The following is a 21,555-nucleotide window of genomic DNA, read 5'->3' as shown; positions in this document are numbered from 1 at the left end:
ATATTGCCATTAAAAGTTGTTCTTTTTTCTGGAATGTCTAAAATTCCCAACTTCTACCTACGGAGTTCTTGGTGACCTTTTTGTTTTTACTCTCCAGAGGAATGCACCAGGTTCTGAGTTCTATTTCATTTTAAGGGAACGTTTGTAGAATCTCCTTCTTCCATGCTCACCGATAGGGGTATCAGTGGTAGAACATCTTCTGTGTTCACTGGGAAGAGGCTGTAACCAAGTCTCTACATTTCCTACAACTATAGACTCTCAGCGTCCTAAAAAAAAGTCATCTAGCCTGAGTCTGCGTCTGGTATTTGACTCTTCTCTGCATTTCAAAACACATCTATTGCCGACAACATGACAGGCGCTAAAACTGTGCCAGGCCCTGCCCAGGTGCCCCCCCTGAAAAAGATGATGGTGTAGCCCCTCTCTCCTGCCCCCACACTTCAGTGTGAGTGATCCCTTTGTAGAAGGACACGGAAAGTGTGTGTGATCTTGGATGAGGGACGATTAATTCTAAAGATGACGGCTGTTTGGAAGAAAGGGCGGTGTCAGGGGAAACTGCAGAAGGGGGGCCGCGTTTGAGCTAGAAAGACTGAAGCCATATTCCGCCAGGTGGTCATAGAAGGGCACTGGTTCTGAGAGAGCAGCACAAGCCGAGGCTGACGGCACGGGGTGCCCAGGTGACTCGGTGAGAAGCACGCACGTACCCTGAGAGGGTCGTTTCATCCATTTCGTCCTCAGACAGTTCTATTTGAGACTCTCTCTCCCTGTAGCTGGTGTTATATCCGTTGTTTCTAGTTTCTTCCTTAGGAATCATGCAAAACAAATCCAATTATTTTGTCACATTTCTCCTCTCTTAACTTGGAAAGGATGATTATTCCCGTGGGAACACCCCTCCCCCAGCTGGGTCCAGCCTACCCTCCTGGGGGCCACAACCCACTTCCTGAAGCCACTCTTCCTGTCAGGGTCAAGGTCCCAGGACTGTCCTGATTCTCATCTGCCCAGCATCTACCATTTGTCTTTATCCCTCCTAAAGTATAATGCTTGGAATTAAATATTCTATGCTAGGTTTGGCCTGGCTGGTGTGGAAAGAAATAAGTCTACGATTTTCTTTGCTCTAGTGACTAAACTTCCAGTTTTCAGACCAAGATTGTGAAGCCTATTTTGCTAACGATATCCAACTGTCCCATTGTCCAGTCATATTAAATGTATTTAAACTGTACTTGTAGCTCATTATGACTTGACATTCATGGAGATCCTGAAAGGGGGGAAAAAAAGCGAAAAGGGAAAACTGAATAGAATTTGAATACCTAGCAATGGAAAAATGTAAGAATTAAGTTCAGTTCCCCTGAAGATGTTTTAATGTGTTTTGGTCAGCTGAACTTGTTAAATGTATGAGGATGTATTATACAGTTAGTGGTATTTGGGGGTCACCTTTTGATATGTGTTGGTTTCCCATCCACCCAGACATCTGGTGAGGATATTTCAGAACACATTGGGCTCTCTATCAGCATACTTTAAAAGTAAGCAATTCCAGCTAAACATGATGAAGTCTCCTATACTATAAACCTAGAAGCAATTTAGTTGGCAACTCAGAAGTGGAGAGTACAGTGAGAACGAAATGAGATAAATCCCCCTGAGGCAGTTCACATTGTACACCCTAAAGGGATGAATGCTGATATTGTACATAAAGGGTGCTTTTATAAAAGCTTGGAATTTCCAAATATTTATCATGGCAGTGCTTTATACTTAAATCATGTAATGAACCTAGTGTCATTTTTCCTTTTAGTTCTGTTAGGCTGATAGTTTGAACTAATAAGTGATGAGACCTTGAAACTTCAGCTAAATCCTTCTTTGATACTCTAAAGTATATATTCCACTTTGGTTGTGGAGGAGTTGTTCAAATTATTTTATGCCATTATAAACATTATAGTAAGAGTTCAAATATTTTAAAATATTTGTTTTAATTTGAACTAGTATCAGTATAAATCAAAATGCTATTCCAAAAACTTTTGGGTTTTATGCCACTATAATTAAGATAGAGAAACAAGGATTTTTGATTTTGTTGTTCTAGCTTGTGATTGAAATCCTAGAAAGCAATGTAAAACAGGTCATTTTATAAACTTACGAGTTTTTAAGATCTATTGTTTATTCAGGTTGAATGCTGCATTGAAAATTTAAGAGATGTGTTGATATTTGGGATGTACATTGTCAGGAGTATTTTCTCTTTATTTGCTGGTCGCTGGCCTAATAAAATAATTTGTTTTTTAGTGGTAAATAATTTTGTTTATAACTATCAAGTGACTATGTTAATCTCAGTTTTGTAAATACTTATTTTTTTTCTGAGTGTAGGAATTTATTATATTTGTTTCCTTCTTATTTCCAGGAGATTTTGGACCAGATATTTTCTTAGTTTACTGCAGTACTTTCTGTATATAGAGATTTGAATTCATTGTTTTGTTCTATATCCAGTGATATGGTAGGCTAGATTATTTGGATTAAATTTTCTATTGAAAACAACTAAAAATACAGGATAAAGAATATCTTAAATTTCCTTAAAATAATTGAAGAGTGAACAAGATTGTAAGCAGTTATCAGAAAAGTAGGAGAGGTAAGCCACATGTTCAGGCTGTTTTAATCCTGAGAGCATTTGCCTGTTTGGCCAGCTGGAACTTCAGTTTGACAGTCTTATGTGATGAGACAGAAATCAAAGGGCCTATCGCTAGGCTTAGGATGAATTAGATGGAAACCCTAGTTCCACCTCCAGAGGGTTCCACAGGAAAATTGCTTTGGTCTCAGCAGAGCTGAGTGGAGGGAAATTCCTGAGAAGGTGTAACCCCAAGGAGGCCCTCGAGTATATTGTCATCCAAAAATCACATCACCTGGGTCGTCCAGAAAACTGTAAGCCCAGGATTTAGTTTTAGGCATTCACAAGTTTTTAGAACCCTTAGGTTTATGACGGAAGCTAGCAAAATTCCTCTCTGGAGGAAGGTCACACAAGTCAGCCTCACCAATGACTTTACAGAGGCAGGGAGCAGCACAGAGTGGAAAATAACCAGGCACTCAGGGGCAAGTAGTTTCTACGGAGACCTTCCTCCTGTATCTTCTCTTCTCTCTGTGCTTTGGACACGCTTCTCCTTTTCCCCTTCCTCTTCTCTCTTCCTTGCTGCCCACTCTCCCTGCCTCGTTGCTGTCCTGGCTCAGAGTGTTCTCACTGGATTCCACCCTCTGAGCGTCAGCTCTTTGCTCCTGGCGCTGTTGCTCTGGGCAGGTTCGTCCTTACCATCTCACAAACAATCTGTTGTTCGAGCCTTCTACTTGACTTTCATTTCATTGTTTATTCCCAAATTCAATAGTAAACCAGGTTCAGGCTAATTAAGTCCCTTTTTGCAATCCTTCAGTAGTTTCTGGATGAAAATTCCATCTGAGTTCCCTGTGGTCTGGCCACAGCTAGACCTTCCTTCCTTTTGTATAAAGGCGGCTGAGGTCTTGGGAACTGCGGCCTGGTTGAGAGAGCGCTTTTTTCCCATGGTTCATTGCATCCTAGGCTACTATTCCTCAGACTAACCTAGAAGCTCTTTGTTTTTGTTTTTTTCTTTTTAATGTTTATTTATTTATTTACTTATTTGGTTGCACCAGGTCTTAGTTGCGGTAGGTGGGCTCCTTAGTTGCAGCACGCGAACTCTTAGTTGTGGCATGCATGTGGGATCTAATTCCCTGACCAGCGATCGAACCCGGGCCCCCAGCACTGGGAGCGCGGAGTCTTATCCACTGCGCCACCAGGGAAGTCCCCTAAAAGCTCTTTGAAGAGAGAGTTCTTTTGTTTTGTTTTACCATTGGCCCTGGCTCCTCACGTAGTGATTTATGCATACAGTCATCCAATGAACGTTCAACGAGTGAATCGGTGGCTAAGAGAAAGCAGATAACAGCTTTGCTGTTAGAAGGCGTGAGCTGTTAGGCAGGGGCAGGTTGATGGGGGGAACACTACCCCAACTGGTGTCCTTTGGTTTGCAGGACATTTCCATGTATTATCTGTCCCCCTTTATGCAGATCTTATGGTGCAGGCAGGCAGATTCCTATTGTTGCCATTTTTACAGAAAAGTTAACTTCTAGCCAGACTTTCTTTTTGCAAATGAGTCACTTAGTTCACTTCTAGAAGCGTTAACTAAACACTTAACGTATCCTCCACATTCTGCTCTTGACTGCAGGGTGTTTTAACTCTTGACCCCGCTACTATCACTGATTTAGCCTTGTAACCTTGGCAAGACACTTGGCCTTTCTCTTCCATAACATTTTCATCTGTAAAATTAATACTCCGTGTCACAGCATTTTATTATAGCTTCTATTTCTCCTTTTGACCTTTTTAACCCCCTCTCTTTTCTCCATTCCGGTGTATGAATGGATTATATTACTTTGCAGACAAGTGAAGCAGATAAACATTGAACTAAGTGTTATGTCCAAAGTTCCTTTTTCAGCTCTCATGGGGTTAGGAAAAACAAAGACCTTACTTGTATAAACAACATATGTCAACAGAGTATATACAGAAATGCCAACAAGAATCTTAGGACACAAAACTTGGGCAACATAGATAATCTACCTTGATTATAGAGACTTCACTCAATCTAAAATTTTGGCAAAAATCACAGCTTCTTTGATGTTGATAATATTTTAGAACAAAGAGTCGAACTGTGATAGGTCTTGGGATCATTAAAAGTTCAAGACACGGAGCTTGTTTTCTGCTCCAGAGGAGAGGCGGTGCCGCTCAGGGGGCACGTGGTTCATTGCTGCTGCACAGCAGGTACTGAGCACCTGCACTTTCCGGGTGCTGAGGATCAGTAATCTGTCCTTAAATCTGAAAGATGAAACCCTGGGTCTGAGTGCAAGTTAACGTCTTCTGTAGGAGACTTTCTTAGTGAGAAGATTTCCACTAAAGTTAAGTTTGAAGAGAACTCACGGCTACCGAAAGATGATTTATTTCACCAGTGTTGCACTAGCCTCCTCTCCTGTAGGTAATTATTACTTCTGGTCACTTGTTATAGTTGCAAGGCCAAAATCCTTCGACCGGAGGAAATCAATCTACAGTTAGGATGATGGAAAGAAGGAAAAAGTGCCTCTATTTTTCATACAGAAGAAAGAAAGAATTTTAATTTCTACGGATAAAATTGTAAGGGCTGGCTCTTGGTTATTAGATGTGCTTTTGTTCGGGGTGGAATCACAGGGTGCCCCTCCCCTGTCATCCTGATCTGTTCTGTCCGAGCATCCGGGGACCCCGAGACCAGTTCTCTGGGGCTGGCAGGTCTGTGTTGTGTGGGGAACCGTCCCAGACGTGGCCTCGCAGGGGTGGAAAAGCCTTTGTGAGGCTGGGGCCCTCAGATCCTCATAAATTACATCTGCGGTCATAATTCTTTAGTATTTTAGCTCAACATTTCAACAGGTTTTTTATGTTAATATTTTATTTGGAGCAATATTGTAATTTTCCAAGTGATTTCTCTTATGGAAACTCCTGAGTCCATGAAGGACACAGACAAATATTTCAGAGCTTTTTTATTGCTCCAGACAGCAGCAAACACATGGCAACAATAATGTCCTAAAAGGAGAACTATTACAGTCAGCCCGAGCGTTCTTCGTCAAAGCCCTTCTTTCATAATCTCGACCACGAAGGGCCTGGAAGTCCCGCCGCTGCCTCTTCATCGTGTGATTCTCGGCCAGCGTGCGGCCCGGAGGGAGATAAAGCACACTGAACTGATGTGTGCAGGCAGAACACAGTCTATCAACAGCTTTCTCTAAAATGTCTAGTATAGGAAGTGAGAAGTATGCCAGTGCTGGGAGGTGGCCCTCCTCACGGGCTCCTGGAAGGAGTTTCCCAGCCCCTGAGGGCTGCGGAGAGCAGCTTTGGGGAGGACCAGCAGCCCCCCGTCTCTGGGTTGGTTATTTCTGGAGAGCTCAGTGGAGACGCTGCCCTGCCCGTGTGCTTTGGAAGGTCTGCATCTTAGTCAAGTGTCTCTGTTGTGTCAGAATGACGGGAACCGAGTTACGTGGGGCATGATTTTCTTTGTGCGAGGCTAGGTGCTTCTTTGAACTGTGTTGCTTCTAGTAGAGGGATGAAAAGAGCAAAGGGAAGCCAGGTTGCTTTTTATAGATTCTGCCCCCCAGGCAGGAAGGCCAGTGCTCAGACAGAAAGAGTTACCGCCTCAAGACACAGACTTGCTGGGTGAACCGTCTGACCCCGGTGGTTCTAGGCTCTGTCAGCGGGGTGGCCTCCGGCTGTCAACTCTGCAAGAAGAGAAGCCTGCCTTTGGGACAGGATGTGTTTTCAGCCGGTGCATCTACCACACCCCGCTAGGTAGGGTAGATCCTGGATTTGAGTGTTTCTGTAAATGTCTAAAGTTCATGGTAGACTTTGTTCCTCGGATGAGGCTGACGTGTGAAAAGTGAGAGAAGTTGGAAGTAAGGGCACACGACCGCTGAGGATGTAGGCGCGGAGGCTTCATCACTTCACCTTGAGTTATAGGGACACCATCCTTCAGTTATTTACTTGATTTGGTGAGAAAACAGGCTTGATTGATTCGTGAGGCTAAAGAGCTATAGTGAAAGAAAAAAAAAGTGAGAGAAAAATGAAAATAGTGTGACCCCTGTTACAGGTATCTGGGGGGATGGGTAGAAGGGAAAGAGGGGAAGATGCGGATATGGGAGTGGGACTGCAGTTGTCTAAGGCAAGAAAAACAGATTTTGCTTTCTTTAAGGAAGAGACAACACGTTCATAAGTCTAAGGATCCCCTGACAGTGGTTAAACATTGTAGAAGAGGCAAACTTTTCTAAGTGTGAACATGTTAGTTTGGGATATTTCCTAGGCTTTCTTTGCTTGCCTGGGAAAACTGGTAAAACCTTGAAAAATGATAGGGCCGCTGGATTTTGTACTGACTGCTGAATTTGGTTATGGTTTTATGTGACTAATTGCAAGGCTGGTTCTCTCACTTTAGTCGCATTAGAAAGTCTCTCATGAAGGGGCTAGCCACTCTGGTTTGCTCAATCTGTATGTAAACCAACACTCTTACTCCTGGAAAGTTGAATTCAAGAATTTTACTTGGATTATTTTATTATAGCTACTTGCTGTGAAATGAAGGGTAATTGACTAATCTAGGATCTGGTAGCAATTTTAGAGATTGGAAAATTGGGTCTCCATCTGCCGCTTGAACAAATAAGCAGCTTCTCCAGTGTTCGACCACCAGTTCATTCCCAACAGTGTATGTACAGGGCTGCCCCTGGTTCACTGGTTTATTATGGTCTATGTGATTTAGGAAGTCCTTTCCCTCCCTCAAACCTTCCAGACCCAGAAATGCAGGGACCTCTGTGTCACCAGTAGAGGTACTTGGAAATACGTAGGTTTGTGTGGAAAGTACCCACAAGGATGAAGGGAGAGGTTGAGGTTATGTGATCGAGAGTAACTTTTATCATCTGGCCTGAGACTTTAGTCAGGAAAAGTAGGTTGCCTGCATTTACCTAAAATATAGAGTCTAGCACAGTATTTCACATCTAGAGGGCATTTGATAAAATATTTCTTAATTTGGTTTTCTCTACCCAGAACTGTCCTCGAGACATATAATTTTGAGTGACTGACTTATGATTTATTGACTCTTGAGTACTGTTTATTTTAGCATTAGTTGTTTCTCTCTCTTCAAGTTGAAATAATTTCTGTTAATGTGGGACATTAGAATGCCTGCCCCCCAAGTAACTGGAATGTTTTGGTAAAAATAGACCTCCACGAGGGTATATCTGTCAGGAATCACTAGCAGATGATAAATACATGATAATTTTAAAATTACTTGATGATGGGCTTGCCCAATAGACTATAGTCACGTTTAAGAATACTCAGAGAGCTCGAAGTCGGATGAGAAAGTGGAGACCTTGTTGTCAGTCAAGGCAAACCTGCTTTCTGAGGGTCGATGTGACCTTCAGCCCCGGCTCTCTCGAAGTAACCACAGTGTCGGAGAAGTAGCCGGGTCATCCTGTGAAGTGACATTGCAGATTGAGTATTTCTGATTTGCTCTTACTTCCTAAACAGTTGTTATGCCCGTTTCATTTAATTTTATAACCCATTAGAGTAACTCAAGATGTCCTATGGTTTTCGTGTTTTCTTAGGGCTGTCACAAATACTTAGAGATTATCTAATAATGCTTTAATTGTTATTAATAATTATTTAATGAGAATACGGCTTTGGGGCGGTTAGCTTAGCTGTCCTGGGAGATTTTCTGTTGTCTTGGTGATCTGGCCCCCTCTACGCTCAGGCTGTGTGATGGGAAAGTAAAGAGGTGTGACCGAGGAGGACGTTAGCTCTCATCAAGTGCCTGGCATTGTGAGGGATCTGCCTGGGTTAAATGTGTCTCATCTCGTATGGATTAAAAACCAGTGTCTGGTTTCTAACCTCTGTGTGATTTTACCCTTAGAGCCCAGATTTGCCAAGTCATTTGGAAAAATTGTTTCAATGGTTTTTGCTCAGTTCTCTGAAAAATTTGTGAATGCCTGCATTTTGTGTTTTAGATGAATGCTGGTTTTTTATGAGGCTTGAAGAATTACAGAAAATGGAGATGTGTTTTTTAAAAAAGACATCTTGGGACTTCCCTGGTGGTATAGTGGTTAAGATTCTGCGCTCCCAATGCAGGGGGCCTGGGTTCGATCCCTGGTCGGAGAACTAGATCCCACATGCATGCCGCAACTAAGAGTTCGTATGTCACAACTAAAGAGCCGGCGAGCTGCAACTAAGGAGCACACCTGCTGCAACTAAGACCCGGTGCAACCAAATAAATAAATTAATTAATTTAAAAAAATAAAGTAAAATAAAAAAGACATCTTATGCAGAACAGTTAGGGTTGAGTACTTGCCAGTAATGGACTGTGTAATTGTGGGTAAGTCTTTTAAACATTTGGGGCTCAATTTTATTATCTGCCAAATAAGGCTATTAGGTTAGATCAATGTTTTCAAACTTTTTGCCCACTGGAACCCACAGTAAGAAATACGTTTGTAAAGAATTCTACTGCACACGTGTTGAGTGTGCACGCGTATGTGTGTTGAAAACAGAAGTGACGCAGAGCGACACACGTCCTCACGAGGTGCAGTGCGTCCTTCTCAGTGTGTTTTAAATTGACTTCATGACCCTCCACCGTCACTTCCAGTTTGGAAAACACTGGATGAGATGCTCTTAGCCCTACCAATTTCACGGTTGAAAACTGAACTTTAGGAATCAATTTTACAACTTTTGACCAAAAATGTGAGTGGGTTTTTGGCACTGACAAGCGGTGACCTCGCCACAGCGTGTGGGGGACGGACGTGGTAGGGACTCGTGCCCTGGACTGTGTGAGCAGCTCTGGTCCTCGTCGGGCCGGGTGGCCAGGCACCCACCGCGCCTGCCGCAGCGCCCTCTGCTGGCGCTGCCACCGGCCCATCGCCGTCAGAACTCGGGACTCCAGATTCCAGTAGCAGATGGGCCAGACAAGAGGAGAGGCCTGTGGCCTCGCCTCTCGCGCTGCCTCGCTTTCCCGGATGGTGGGGCGCATCGGGGGAGGGGCGGGTGACGGAAACTGCCGGCAAATGCTTTGGGTTTGAGCAGTGGGTCCTTGGAAAGCGTGCGTCCGTGTGTGATGGGTGCGCGCCATGCAGCGAACGCGGATTGCATTGTGTGTCTTTGGATCTTACTTCTCGTCTCCCTTTTGAATGTTATACTGTGCGTGTCATTATTTTCATAGGTGGGGTGAACAGCAGAGATAGTTGTCAATCGTGTTAGAAAGTGAGGTGGATTCCCCGTGTGGCTAAACCCCCTGAAATTTGTGGCACTGGGGAGGGGGGGCTGGACGTGGGCTCGTACTTGCTCCGTGTTCTGCTTGCCTGTCCTCCTGGGCGCCAGGCACTCTGGGGCTGGGCTATGTCTCGGGGCCCACCTTGCGAATATCCCCCTCCTGCAGGGGAGGGACACGTCCAGCCTGGCCTTCCAGAGCCCCGTGAGGGCAGATGGGAATGCGGGCACCGCCCTGCCCTGCGTGTCTGTGGCGGATACCCTAGAGAAGACAAGAGGCTCCAGTGCAAACCTGCGCCCTTCCGAGACCCACGTGAGCCAGTGGGGGGTGGGGCATCACGGCTGCGTGGAGCCGGGGGCGCCTCTGGACTTTGCTTCGTCTTATCCATAAAGGGCAGATGCTAGTGTTTTGTCCCTCGAGGGCTGCCAGGGTCGGAGGAGTGAGCCCAGAACTGGTTGGTAGATCCAAAGGCTTAGGTGAGGAGAGGACTGAAGTCTGGGACAGCCCAGGGCAGGGGGACGTGGGCAGACAGGCCTGAGGTGGCCTGGTGCCTGCGGCGGCTCTTCGTGTGGCCCTTCGCCGGGTCTGGGCATCCCGGGAAGGGGCAGGGCCGTTCTCCCGAGCCGCACGGGAGGGCACCTTGCAGCCACTCTGCGTGTTGCCAGGCTGAGGCACACAGCTCTGTCCTGAGTTGTGTTTTGTTGTTCTTTGCGCAAAGCCGTGGCTTTACCATGATCATTTTTTCTTGCTTCAGAAGTTTAAAAAATAAAACACGGGTTTCTCACTGAGAATCTGACACCCAACATTTACTAATATACTTTACAAACAAAGCTTTAGTAAAAACATTGAAATAGCTTTTTGTGAGACTACTGGATGCACTTCTACACTGTAGGCGATATTATCTCAGTTTTACTGAAACTTGAGGCGCCTGTTAGTTGTGTAGTTCAGTCATATGAAATTGCCATTTTGTAGCCCCCAAATAGTTGAATGATCAGCAGTATGAGATTGTTCAACCTTGTAACCTACCAGAGATTAAATACCCAGCAAGTGGCATTCTAATTCAGCTCTGATGACCCCAAAGCCCATCTTCATTTTTTCTTACTATTCTGTGTGGAATTTACCACATTTTAAAAACTCACTAAACGAATGGCATAAAAGCCAAAAGATGTTGTCCCATCGTGATGAAAAAGCCCGAAGCACGTTCTAGGTTGGCATCAGGAGGCGAGACCGGGAAGGTCAGAAGGAACATCTTGTCCACTGTTGTCTTGAGTCAGTTACTATTAAGGGTTTCGGAGGGTAGGGCACTTGCAGGGTCCCCAGGGTCATTATTTCTACGATCCTCTATTTCCTGAAGGGGAGCGTGTTGGGCTGTTGGGTTGGAGTCTGAGGCAGAAGGCCGTCTCTGCAGGACTGACTGTGCTCCTTTCCCTTGTGTCTGCTGAGCGACTTCTCCCCGCCCTGGAGCTGGGCCCCCTGCCCCCACTCGCCCAGGGTGCAGGATGACGGAGAGCAACCAGATATGGTTAGGAAAGGTGCCCCCCCTGCCCGGAGCTGCTCCCAAGATGTCCTGGCGCAGTCAGCGCGGGGGTGGCCTGTGCACACGTTCACAGGAGTCGTGGCAGGTGGGGGCTGTATTCGTTTTCCCTGTGCGCGGGCTGTCTAATCTAAACATTCCAATGTTGAAAACAAAACCGGGAGTTGATATTTCCAGGGAAGGGTCACTGAGCCTCAGATGGATACAAAGAATATACGCAAAAAGAAAACAGTATGTTAATGCAGAATATCTGAACCCCAGATAGCGAAAGGTCACCCACTCATCTAATTTAAGGGGATAGAAATTCACAGATGTGTTTGTGATTTTACCAGCTATAGAGATTTCAAATATTGAAATGGCATTTGGAACAGGAAGATAGGGTTCAGATTAGGGCCCAGTGAATAACAAAGTGAAAATGTTGTTATTCTAGCAGCTCACAGATCCTTCATTGTGTTTGCCTCTGCTGAGTCCTGATGAGTTGATCTTGAAAGAGTGATGCCTGTTGTTCTTGGCTTTTCCTGATTTTGTTCCGTGCAGTGTGAAGGCTCTGCTGCTTGTCCTGAAATAATGAAATTGAGAGGAGATTGATTTTGGATGACTTCCAGTATCTTCCCTTAAACTTGAGTTTGCAGAAATTGGTCACTCAGAAACAAAGCCCAACTCCCACAGTCCACTCCCTACTGCTGTGAGCCCCAAATCTACAGTTCATATGCCTAAAAGCTTTGAGACAATTGGAAATTCCAGCCTATTTTGGAGCAAAAATACTTCCACGTTCGACCAGTTCTATTAAAAAAAAAAAAAAGCGTGGACATCCCAAAGCCTTCTAGATGTCCTACTTTTCTTCACGTGTGTCATGAAGAGCGGCCCTTGGAACTTTGGGGAGTCATGGTGTTGAGTGTTGGGGACAGGGGGCCTACCCCTCCTTTCAGATGTTAAACATTTTAGGGCATCTAAATTGTAGAAACAAAATAAGCTGTTTTTTAAATACATTAATACCAGCTTTGTCGTCCTATGGCATGTGTTTCCTCTTGTGTAAAGGGAAAGTGAAACGTGCAAGATATATTCATGGCCAAACATACCTCCTCCCCGCCCTGCCCCCCTCCCCGCCCCCCCAGCCTGGCATGAGCCCTCTGGCTCACGTGTGGATTTCTGCGTTAATTAAGAGGCGTTCTACAGATTGACAGAAGCCTTTCCCATTGTTTTTACTCATTTTTCCTCTGAGGCCTGAATGGTAGTGTTTGCATTTAGAGGCTAAGAACTTGAGGCCTGGGTGTGTGGTGTGACCCGCTCGGGGTCACATTAAAAGTCAGAACATGGGCACAAGCAGCCTAACGGGACCGTGTCGGGGCTGGTGTTCTGTCTTTACCGTATTGCTTGCCATTCTGCTGTCTTGGAAATTTTGAACATGGCAGCGTAGGTGGCTGGATGGGGGTTTGGGGTTTGAGGGTTTAGAATTTTAGTTCCTTCTCTCTTTTTTTTAAGTAAAGTATCCCATCTGTTTTTCACACTTTTTTAGTCTTCAGTTTTGTTGTAAAGGAATATGGAATGCTTATTCTTGCTTGGAGATCCAGCCTCTAGGCCATCTTTAGTCTCCTATATTTACTTTGTTGTTTTTTTGCTCATTCAACGTTTATTGAGCTCCTTTTATAAAGTATGAAGCAGCTGTGTGGGGTGTATAAAAGAACACAGGCTTGCTTTTGTCCTCGGGAAATTCATTATCAGGGCAGATGGGTTCAGGGAAAGGAATCATGAGGGGCCTTGCTTGGGCCTGACCCCTTGCTCTTGTGCTAAAGGAATGAGGTTTCTTGGTTAAGTTTGACTCACCAGGGTAAGAAAGAGATGCAGGAACAAAAGAGCTCATAGGCTCTGAGCACGCTTTCTCAGAAGTTTCTAATTTGGCTATTGTAGGCGCTAGAATGGGGATTTAGCGTTTGCTTTTTTAGTCCTGGTTTTGGCCCAGTTAACACCTGGGATGTGGGGATATTGGGGTACACTTGCAGGAAAAGCAGATGCTGAAGAGCAGCTGTGTCTGTGGACCGGGGCAGAGGAAGGCGCTAGAGGAGAGACAGTGAGCTTGGCCTCTGCTGGGCGGGCATCTGTTATCTTAGGGGAAGGTGGTGCTTGGCTTAGCGCTGGAGGGCCGGTCCCGAGGCTGCCGAGCCGTGTCCGCGCGGCGCGGGTCTGTGACGCGTGCTCTGCACGTGGGGTGTCAGAAGTGGGAAGGGGAGTGAGTGGAGGGAGCAGAGGAGAGGACGTGCAGTGGGTGGGGGCCCGGGGCCCGGTCAGGAGAGCTGGGACCGACGGACGCCTCTGGGCTGGGGGCCACGGGCGCACTTGGAGCGGCTTCTGAGGTCGTCTGACTTGTCGTGGCGTTTCCTTCCCTTTGTTAGCCTCTTTTAAAGGGTCCTCAGGATGAGTAATGCCTATAAGCATATAGAAAGATGTAGTTTTGGTTAGTATATTTTATTACCTTTCCAGCCTCAGTGCTAGTGTCTTCCTTCATCAAATTGCTAGGTCCTAATAAATAAAGGGCATATATTACCATATCATATATAACTTGTTTCCTTTGTAATTTTACATATTTTACTTTGTATCCTTAAACGCATTATTCTGAGAAAGCGTCCATCGGCTTCCTAGGTGGCCAGAGATTCGCGGTGTAAAAACGGTACCCGGCTGGGGTACCCAGGAGTGCAGGACCTGTGGTCTGTTCCCACGGCAGCGACTTCATGCTGGCCCTGGGTGGGTGTCTGGGGACGAGGATGGGACAGTGGACCAGCCTCCTCCCCCCCGGGGTCTCAGCATCAGTCCCAGCCCTGTCCCGGGACCCAACTGGTGGTCCGCGTGGCCGGCTCTTCTCATCCGTGGAGCCATTGTAGGGCTAGGGGGGGGCACCTTCCCACGTGAGTGTGCAGACACGGTCGTTAACGTTTGGACTTACGTTTTCTGTAAAATAGGATGATAAACTTGTAGACACATTACAATGAGGGTACATGCTTGTGCAAAAATGACTAGAAATAAACTAAAGATGCTTGGAGGGGTAAGAATATGTATTAATACTTTTTCTTTACTTGCCATTTCTCTATAAAATCTCTTAGTTTTATGACATTAAAACCTATTGTCAGGTATAAAAGACTGCCCCTGGTTGTATTGTTGGTAATAGAGTGAAAACCGTAACTTTCATGATTAACTGGCTAAGACTTGATCCTATTTTGAAGAAGCGTGAGGTGGTGGCCTGGGGACACTTGCCTGCCGCCTGTTGACTGTGAATGTGCTTCACTCTCACCATAATCTCCTCTTCAGAGGTGATGTGGTGGAAAAGGACCTTCTGCAGCATCTCGGGCACCTGGCTCCAGCTACATCCTAACACACCAGCGCCCTATATGAGTCTTGCTTTGAGTACCTGTAACACGTTGTTTATACCATGAGTGTAGCAATTAAAATGTCATATTGTGATGGTTATAAATTACGTATTTAAAAAAATAGAACTTCTTGAGCTTCTTGTTATAGGTGAATTGAGTAGATAAATTTCTATCCTCAAAGATTCTTCAGTGCCTAGAATATGGTGGACGTTGGTAAGTTTTGAGTATTTTTATCTACAATGTGATAGACTTTTCCACTTACAGGCTTTCGACTGGGTGAGCAGCCTTTGATATTGTGAGTTACTTCTTATTTTGGAGAATTTTTGCATGTATTAAGTTGAGACATGCATGAGACACTTATAAGTCTTAATTCTGGAGAGACAGAGAAGAACTTTTCTCCTTTTAACTTAAGTCTTTCTTCCTTTCTCGTGTGGACAGATCCCCTTCCCTCATCTGGTCGCCGCTGTGTCCCAGGATCTCCTTCCCCGCTGGCTCCCCAGACTTCTCTGGGTGACCCCATTGTTCTGCTCAGGCAGGATGGGTTCTGAGGACCCAGCCTTGCAAACGCCTCCCCTAATCCAGCAAGTATTCCTCTACTTGTGTGGCCTGACCTCCTTTTAGCTTTTCAGATTTTTACACCACCCTGAAAAGAGCTAAGTTCTCTGGTCTTTAACACGTTAACGGCTTAACTGCTATCAAATCATGCCTCTCCTCTCCTAGATATGGACATGTGTATCATTGTGAATGTCAGATGTTACATTTTTTCTTCCTTATTTTGATCCAAAAGCTATGTAAAATTGTTTGTCTGGTTGGTTGGTTTCCTGGCTGCTCCGAAACCCAGAGAGCTGAGGGCACCACAGCCATCTTCTCTCCAAGAGCCTGGATTTTTCATGAATTTATAATTTTATTATTTTGACTTGGTTTGCTTTCCTGTCATCTGTTTGTTATGAGATTTACACTGTAGGGAAGGCAGAACGTTACCTCTACCCCCTTAGGGTCTCTGGCTGGGCTTGAGAATTAAATTGACAGAAGACAGATGAGCAGGAGAAAAGCGTACAGATTTTTACCTGTCCTGGGAGCCCCCGTAGGACAACGAAGACCCAGAGAAGTGCGAGGCCTCGGTGTTCATACACCAGGTTGAACCGAGAGGCGCAGTTGGGAAAAGGAGCCGAAGTGCGCGGAGAGACGCGGACGCTGAGGGCTGTGTTCCCAGGCTCCTTGGCCTCCGCCCTGGTCTCCCGATGAGAGCTTCCAGGCGTCGGGAGGGCGTGTTTCACATGGGAGTTTCTCTCCTGCTTTCAGAAAGGAAAGGAGAGGTCAGGACACCCTCCCTACTCCCGCTCTTTCTCTGGTACCTTTGGCTCAAAATAACCCTTAAGCCAAAGTGGCGTATTTTGGGGTGGCGTGTCCTGCCCCCCTTCAGTGTCAGTCTGTAATTAAATCAATATCGTAAGACTTTTAATAGAAAATGGTTTACACCACAGTTTCGTTTTTTGGTCTTTCTTGCTTGGTTTGCCGTTTATGTGCTCCGAATAGGATTTCAGAGAGGCGGGATTCAGGGCAGCAGCGTAGAGGGGCTCGGAGGGCGGGCTCTGAAGCTCGGGGCCTGGGCCCTGCCTCTGCCACTTTCTGGCCTTTGTGATTTTGGACAGGTCATTTAATCTTTCTCTGCCTGTTTCCTTATCTATAACAGAGAGATAATAACAGGACTGACTTCATAGGGCTACTGTGAAGTTTATAGGAATATAAGTGCAGTGCTTAGAAGGACTCCCCCCTCCAAAAAAAAAAAAAAAAAAAAAATAGCACTCTGTAAGTGGCATATTGTGGAATTCTTAGAGAATTACCCGAAGTGAAGTCAGCCTGCCCTTTCCGGAAGCTGGGGAGGCAAGGCCACCTTCTTCCCACACGAGCCGCACTGCCCATCCCGGAACCCTGTGCCCCCGCAGTGCAGGCGGCAGGGCCGGACCACCAGAGTCCCCTAGCGGGGAGGGGTGAGGCGGCCAGGAGAAGTGTTTGGGGGGCGTGGGAATAGGCGCCTTGGGACCCCAGGAAAGAGGAAAACAGACTTAGCATGCGGACAGACACCTCTGTCAGCCTCTCCTCCCCTCCCTCAAGTTTCTTTTAAACCTTTTCTTGACGTTGGTGTTTTTTCTCCTCCTTTCCAAAATACTTTGACTCAACTTTGACGGACTGAAAAAATACAGTAATTACATTTATACAACTGTGATTATTAACTAAAAACAGTTTGACTTTTAAAAATGTAGAATACTAAAGTTGTTCCCTGAGCTTGAGTTACCTTTTAACATCAGTTTGATGTGTGAAAACATAATTTATGACAAGGTCTACTTTTCAGGTGATGGAAAATGTGAGATCTACTCTTTGTATTTTGAAAACCATTTCATTAGGTGCCATTTGTTAATGTTCTAAATTTGTGAGATAGCTTTTCCACATGGTCCGTCATTAATTATTCATTCTTGATATCTTTATTTGTAGGTCACCTATTTATATAACTCAATTTGTCTATCACCTGGGCATGTAGCTCAACTAGTAACGTCTGTCAATTCATGGCTATTTTTGACCAGTAACGTTAGGGGCCTGAACAAGTTTTATTTATTGCTGTGCTTTTCAAACCACTCAGAGTACTTCCAACCTTCAAACAGCTTCCCCGACTGCAACAAAAGTGACTTTTGTCTCGTTATGGAAGTGGGCCAAACTGTTTGACCTAACGACAGGTGGGGTATTATTCAGGGCTGCTGAAACGCTGTGCTCCACATGCTTTGTTCCCTTGGGATTGTGTTCGGCTCGCATGTTCCTGGCAGCCATTGTGGCATCAGGCTCCTTTACTGAATTTGGAACATGACTGCCAGAGCCAGCCCTATGAAGGTTTTAGCTGTAGGATCATCATTTTCTCAAACAGTTTATGTATTAGTAGTTTTTATAGTTTGGTTTTATTTGTAGTACTAGAATCATACGTAGCACTTATTATGGTTTGTTTTTGTTTGTTTTTACATAGTTTCCAGCCCCTTGTGTTTATGGTTGTGAATACTTGTGCTTTTTGGCCTTTGAAGTTTCAAGTATGGATATGTATTTATTTGCAAATTGAAAAAATTTACGAGAAATGTCTACCACTTTGGACAAATGAATTCTTTAAGAAATTAAAGATCTTCCTTATTGGTTATCTTTACGGTCAGAACTGCCAGAGTCTATTATTAGAGCAGGAATTGATGCAAAAGTTAAGGCTGGTCCCAACTTTGAGGTTTATTCAAATACTCTTCCTTTTTTCCTTCTAATCAAAAGAGATACATATTCAGTATTTTAAGTTCCATGCACTGTGCTCTGTGTGGGGAAGGTAGCAGTGATCGGACAGAATCTCTGTCCTCCTGACGCTTTGGTCCTGGGCTTGTGTGTAGCAGCGTGTGCCCGTGGCTCATGGGGGCACACACTGTGTTTGTAGGACCTGACCGAAAACAGACCCTGAAGGGACTTCCCTGGCGGTCCAGTGGTTAAGACTCTGTGCTTCCACTGCAGAGGGCGCGAGATCCATCCCTGGTCGGGGAACTGAGATCCTGCATGCCGCATGGTGAGGCCAAAGTAAATAAATAAATAAAATATTAACAAAACAAACACACCAAAAAACAGAAACAGACCCTAAAGCAAACTGGTGGTAATAAGTACGATGTGTTGGCTGGCGGAGGCTTTGTGTGATATCTCTACCCTACAAGCGAGGAGCAGCGAGTCATGTCTTCATGTTATAGGTAAGAAAACGAAGGCTCAGAAAGCTTGTTGATTTGCTCCAGGACATCGGTGTTGGGAATTTAAACTGCTGTCTGTTTGTTCCCAGCTGATCCTTCCCTTCAGGACTCGTCTCTCAATACAGGTTTTAGACTCATCCTCTGAACTTGTTCTGAAGATGACATTCATGCGTTACAGTTTAAAACTTGGTGCTTTGGCTCAGTAACAAAGAAAATGGTTATTTTTGTACTTTGATTTTTAGTTTTTAGATGCATGAAGGAAGAGTGTTTGGCCTTAAAATGTTACCAGGCGCGTAGTTTTGAACGTGGTTTAGGTATGTATTCAGTAAAGCAAAGGCATATTTTTTCTTATTTTAATGCAGACTCATGATATGGCTCACACAGTTCTTCTTGGGATCTCTGTGCATCTCCACGTCGGTCCCAGGATCCTAAGCTGGGAATCCTTCTTCCTCAGTTTGCCATAAGCAGCAAATGTTCGAGCCCAACAAAGCAAAGCAGTGACAACATAGTCAATAGTGGTTTTTTCGAATTGGACCTACTCGAATAGTTCTATGAGATTTCCTAATATATAGATTATATTTATTGAAGGCAGAAAATCACCCGAAGAATGACTATTGTCCATGACCGTTCAGGCTCTCAGGGTGTCCCCCCGCCCCGCCCCGCCCCGCCCCGATGCTCCTGCCCTCTCAGTGCACGAGGCAGAGGCTTCTTTTGGGCTCTCTGGACTCTTCTGCGAGCAGCCCTGTGCCTAAGGCGACTGCAGCCGTGAGAACGCCTCAGGCGGCTGCAGGGGCTGCTGCCGGCTGTGTTGTCACTGGTTTCTCGTGCTGATCCAGGCGTAACTGTGATCGAGGAAATACCGAGTGAAAGATCCTCACTGAGTGCTCAGTTTCATTCAGCCGCCGGTCTCTTAGCCTTGCACTGGCCGAGGGTCCCCGGTGTGAAAGTCAGAATTCCTAGCGATAGCCGCGCTGGAAGCTTCTGGCGTGCCGTGAAGGTCCCGGACGGCGAATGAGCTGGCACGTCCGTCAGCACGCGTCCCTCCTCTGTCCTCCTGTCTCCTGCCGCTGCACTGGGCTGTGAAGAGCGTCCTCCGGAGATGGCTCAGTGGTGTGGGCTGGCTCTCTCAAGGCCTGGAGTCCTGACCCCTGTAGGACATCGTTTTCACTCCTCAGAGTCGCAGCTCCAGACACCGAAGATGGACTCGGGGAGACTGCCACAACCACAGGAACAAGTTGCCCTGTCTCCAGCGCGCCATAACCGTGTCTTACGTGCTGGCCTGTCGGCCCAGGGGTAGATGCTGCGCGCTGAGTGCCGTGAGCGGGTGGGGGGCCGTGTCCAAGCAGCACGTGGCTCCCCCGCGGCCCTGCGGGGCCTGCTGCGGCCCTTCCCGCTCGCTCCCCCGTCCCGCCTGCAGCCGCCCTGGCGGCCGTGCCCCTCCGGCCGCTCCTCCTTCAGCTGCCCTCACGGCTTGCCTCCTTCCTTGGGGTCTTTCTCAGGTGTCCCCTCCTCAGCGAGGTGTCCCCTGCACTAGCTCCCTTCTCTGCTTTTGTTTCTCTCCACAGCACTTACCATTAGCAAACATACTCTGTGTATAAGCTCCACGAAGGCAGAGATTTTGTCCCTGTGGCACCTTCTAGGACGGCTTGTACCAGGATGAAGCCTTGGGTGGTGGTGGCCCATTGTAGCTGCCCGATCAGTACTTTCTGGATGAATTGATGAAGATGCTTTAAATAATCACAGAACTCAGAAACTCGCTTCATTTTGTTTTGCTGTTCGTTTTTCACCTGTGTTTATCAAGAACCTGAAAATAAGATAAAAATATTTAAGACGTGCTTCCTGTTGGGAATTTAAGGGAAGGCCGATCCTCGTGGAACCCTCCTGCCCAGCGTTTGTGGAGGGTGACACGTGAGGCGGTCGTGATGGGCAGCCAAGGGGCAGGGAGGGCGGGATCTGGGGGCGGGAGGCCCAAGGGCCACCCTTGTTCCGGGGGTGATTCTGTGACCTCAGTTGATTTTTCATCTGTGAAATGAGGGTGTTTATGTCACTAAAATCACTTCTATGGCTGATGGAATAGAGAGAGCAATTTAGAGAACTGAGAACGAAGTCTAGTGAGAAACTGAGAGGCTCGTGTTTGCTGATGTGATCTTTGGCTCTTTTATTTTGAAAACGTGGTTGTATTATTTATTGTCAGTTCAGCTATAAAGCTTATTTTATAAATTTAAAAAATTCGAAAGACAGACTCTAATGTTAGTGCTGAAAATGGAGCAATTCTATTTCCATTTTTTAAAAAATTCATATTTTTTATTCTATATAATTTTCAGGTCAGTGCTTCTGAGCTTTGTTCTCTCAGAATTATTTATTATATATTTTGGGTTGATAAACTTAAAAAGTATTCAAGGATAAAATACAGTTTTTCCCCCCAGAGGATTTGAACAGTAGTGCATTTTTAAGCTTTCACAAATAAATGAATGATTTTCTAGAAAGGGAATGATAATGAACTTACAAATAAAACTATGATATATTTAATAATATTTATTATATTAATGATCAGCTTTTCAACCTCTCTCAAATTCAGAGAAAGTAATAGTTCTAATAATTATGCATTTTCACATGTAGCTCTCTGTCAGTCTTGTAAAGAAACAGGGGCAGGAGGGCGTGTGTAATGGGGTCACTGCCAGCAGGGAGATGAAGAACCTTTAAAGCCAGTTTAAAACCAGTGACGGCCACTCTTCTCATGGATAGAACAGGTCAAGGGTTGGAATGTCCAGGTGTACCTTTGACTCATATGACAGTGTTAGGAAAATACCAGACCCCTTCCTTTTGAGAACGTTGGTCTCTCCCTGGACGTGTGAGCCTGGACTCTGATACCACCCCTCCCCCATTCCTTTCTGGTGACACTGGGTGTGGCGTTGAGATGCTCCTGAATATCTCTGGTGGTTGCCTTTCAAGATACTCCTTCTACCTCCAGACAGCTCCGTTTGAAAGCTCTTCCTGTGCTCATCATAAATCTGCCCGCCCTTAACTTTTATCTCAGGAATAAGAAAAAATTAAATTTCTCTTCTACTTGACTGTTTCTCCAGACATATTGTGGTCTATCTTTATTCCCAGTTAATTACTCATGGTCT

The 21,555-nt window shown here is 45.6% G+C and overlaps 1 protein-coding gene and 1 long non-coding RNA gene across 3 annotated transcripts in view; one reads left to right on the top strand and one right to left on the bottom strand.

Annotated features, from left to right (window-relative positions):
- Window positions 1-21,555, top strand: part of GMDS (GDP-mannose 4,6-dehydratase) — a 490,833-nt gene that overhangs the window by 130,452 nt on the left and 338,826 nt on the right. The gene's annotated exons all lie outside the window — the stretch shown is intronic.
- LOC132375371 (uncharacterized) overlaps window positions 20,107-21,555 on the bottom strand; it is a 37,428-nt gene continuing 35,979 nt past the window's right edge. Inside the window, exon 4 of the long non-coding RNA XR_009505986.1 lies at window positions 20,107-20,231. This is a non-coding gene — a long non-coding RNA (uncharacterized LOC132375371). The remainder of the gene's footprint in view (window positions 20,232-21,555) is intronic.

The sequence above is a fragment of the Balaenoptera ricei genome, chromosome 11 (genome assembly GCF_028023285.1).
Source record: "Balaenoptera ricei isolate mBalRic1 chromosome 11, mBalRic1.hap2, whole genome shotgun sequence".
Classification (NCBI taxonomy): Eukaryota; Metazoa; Chordata; class Mammalia; order Artiodactyla; family Balaenopteridae; genus Balaenoptera; species Balaenoptera ricei.
The sequence above is the reverse complement of the archived record's forward strand: the minus strand, read 5'-3'. Positions and strand labels throughout refer to the sequence as shown.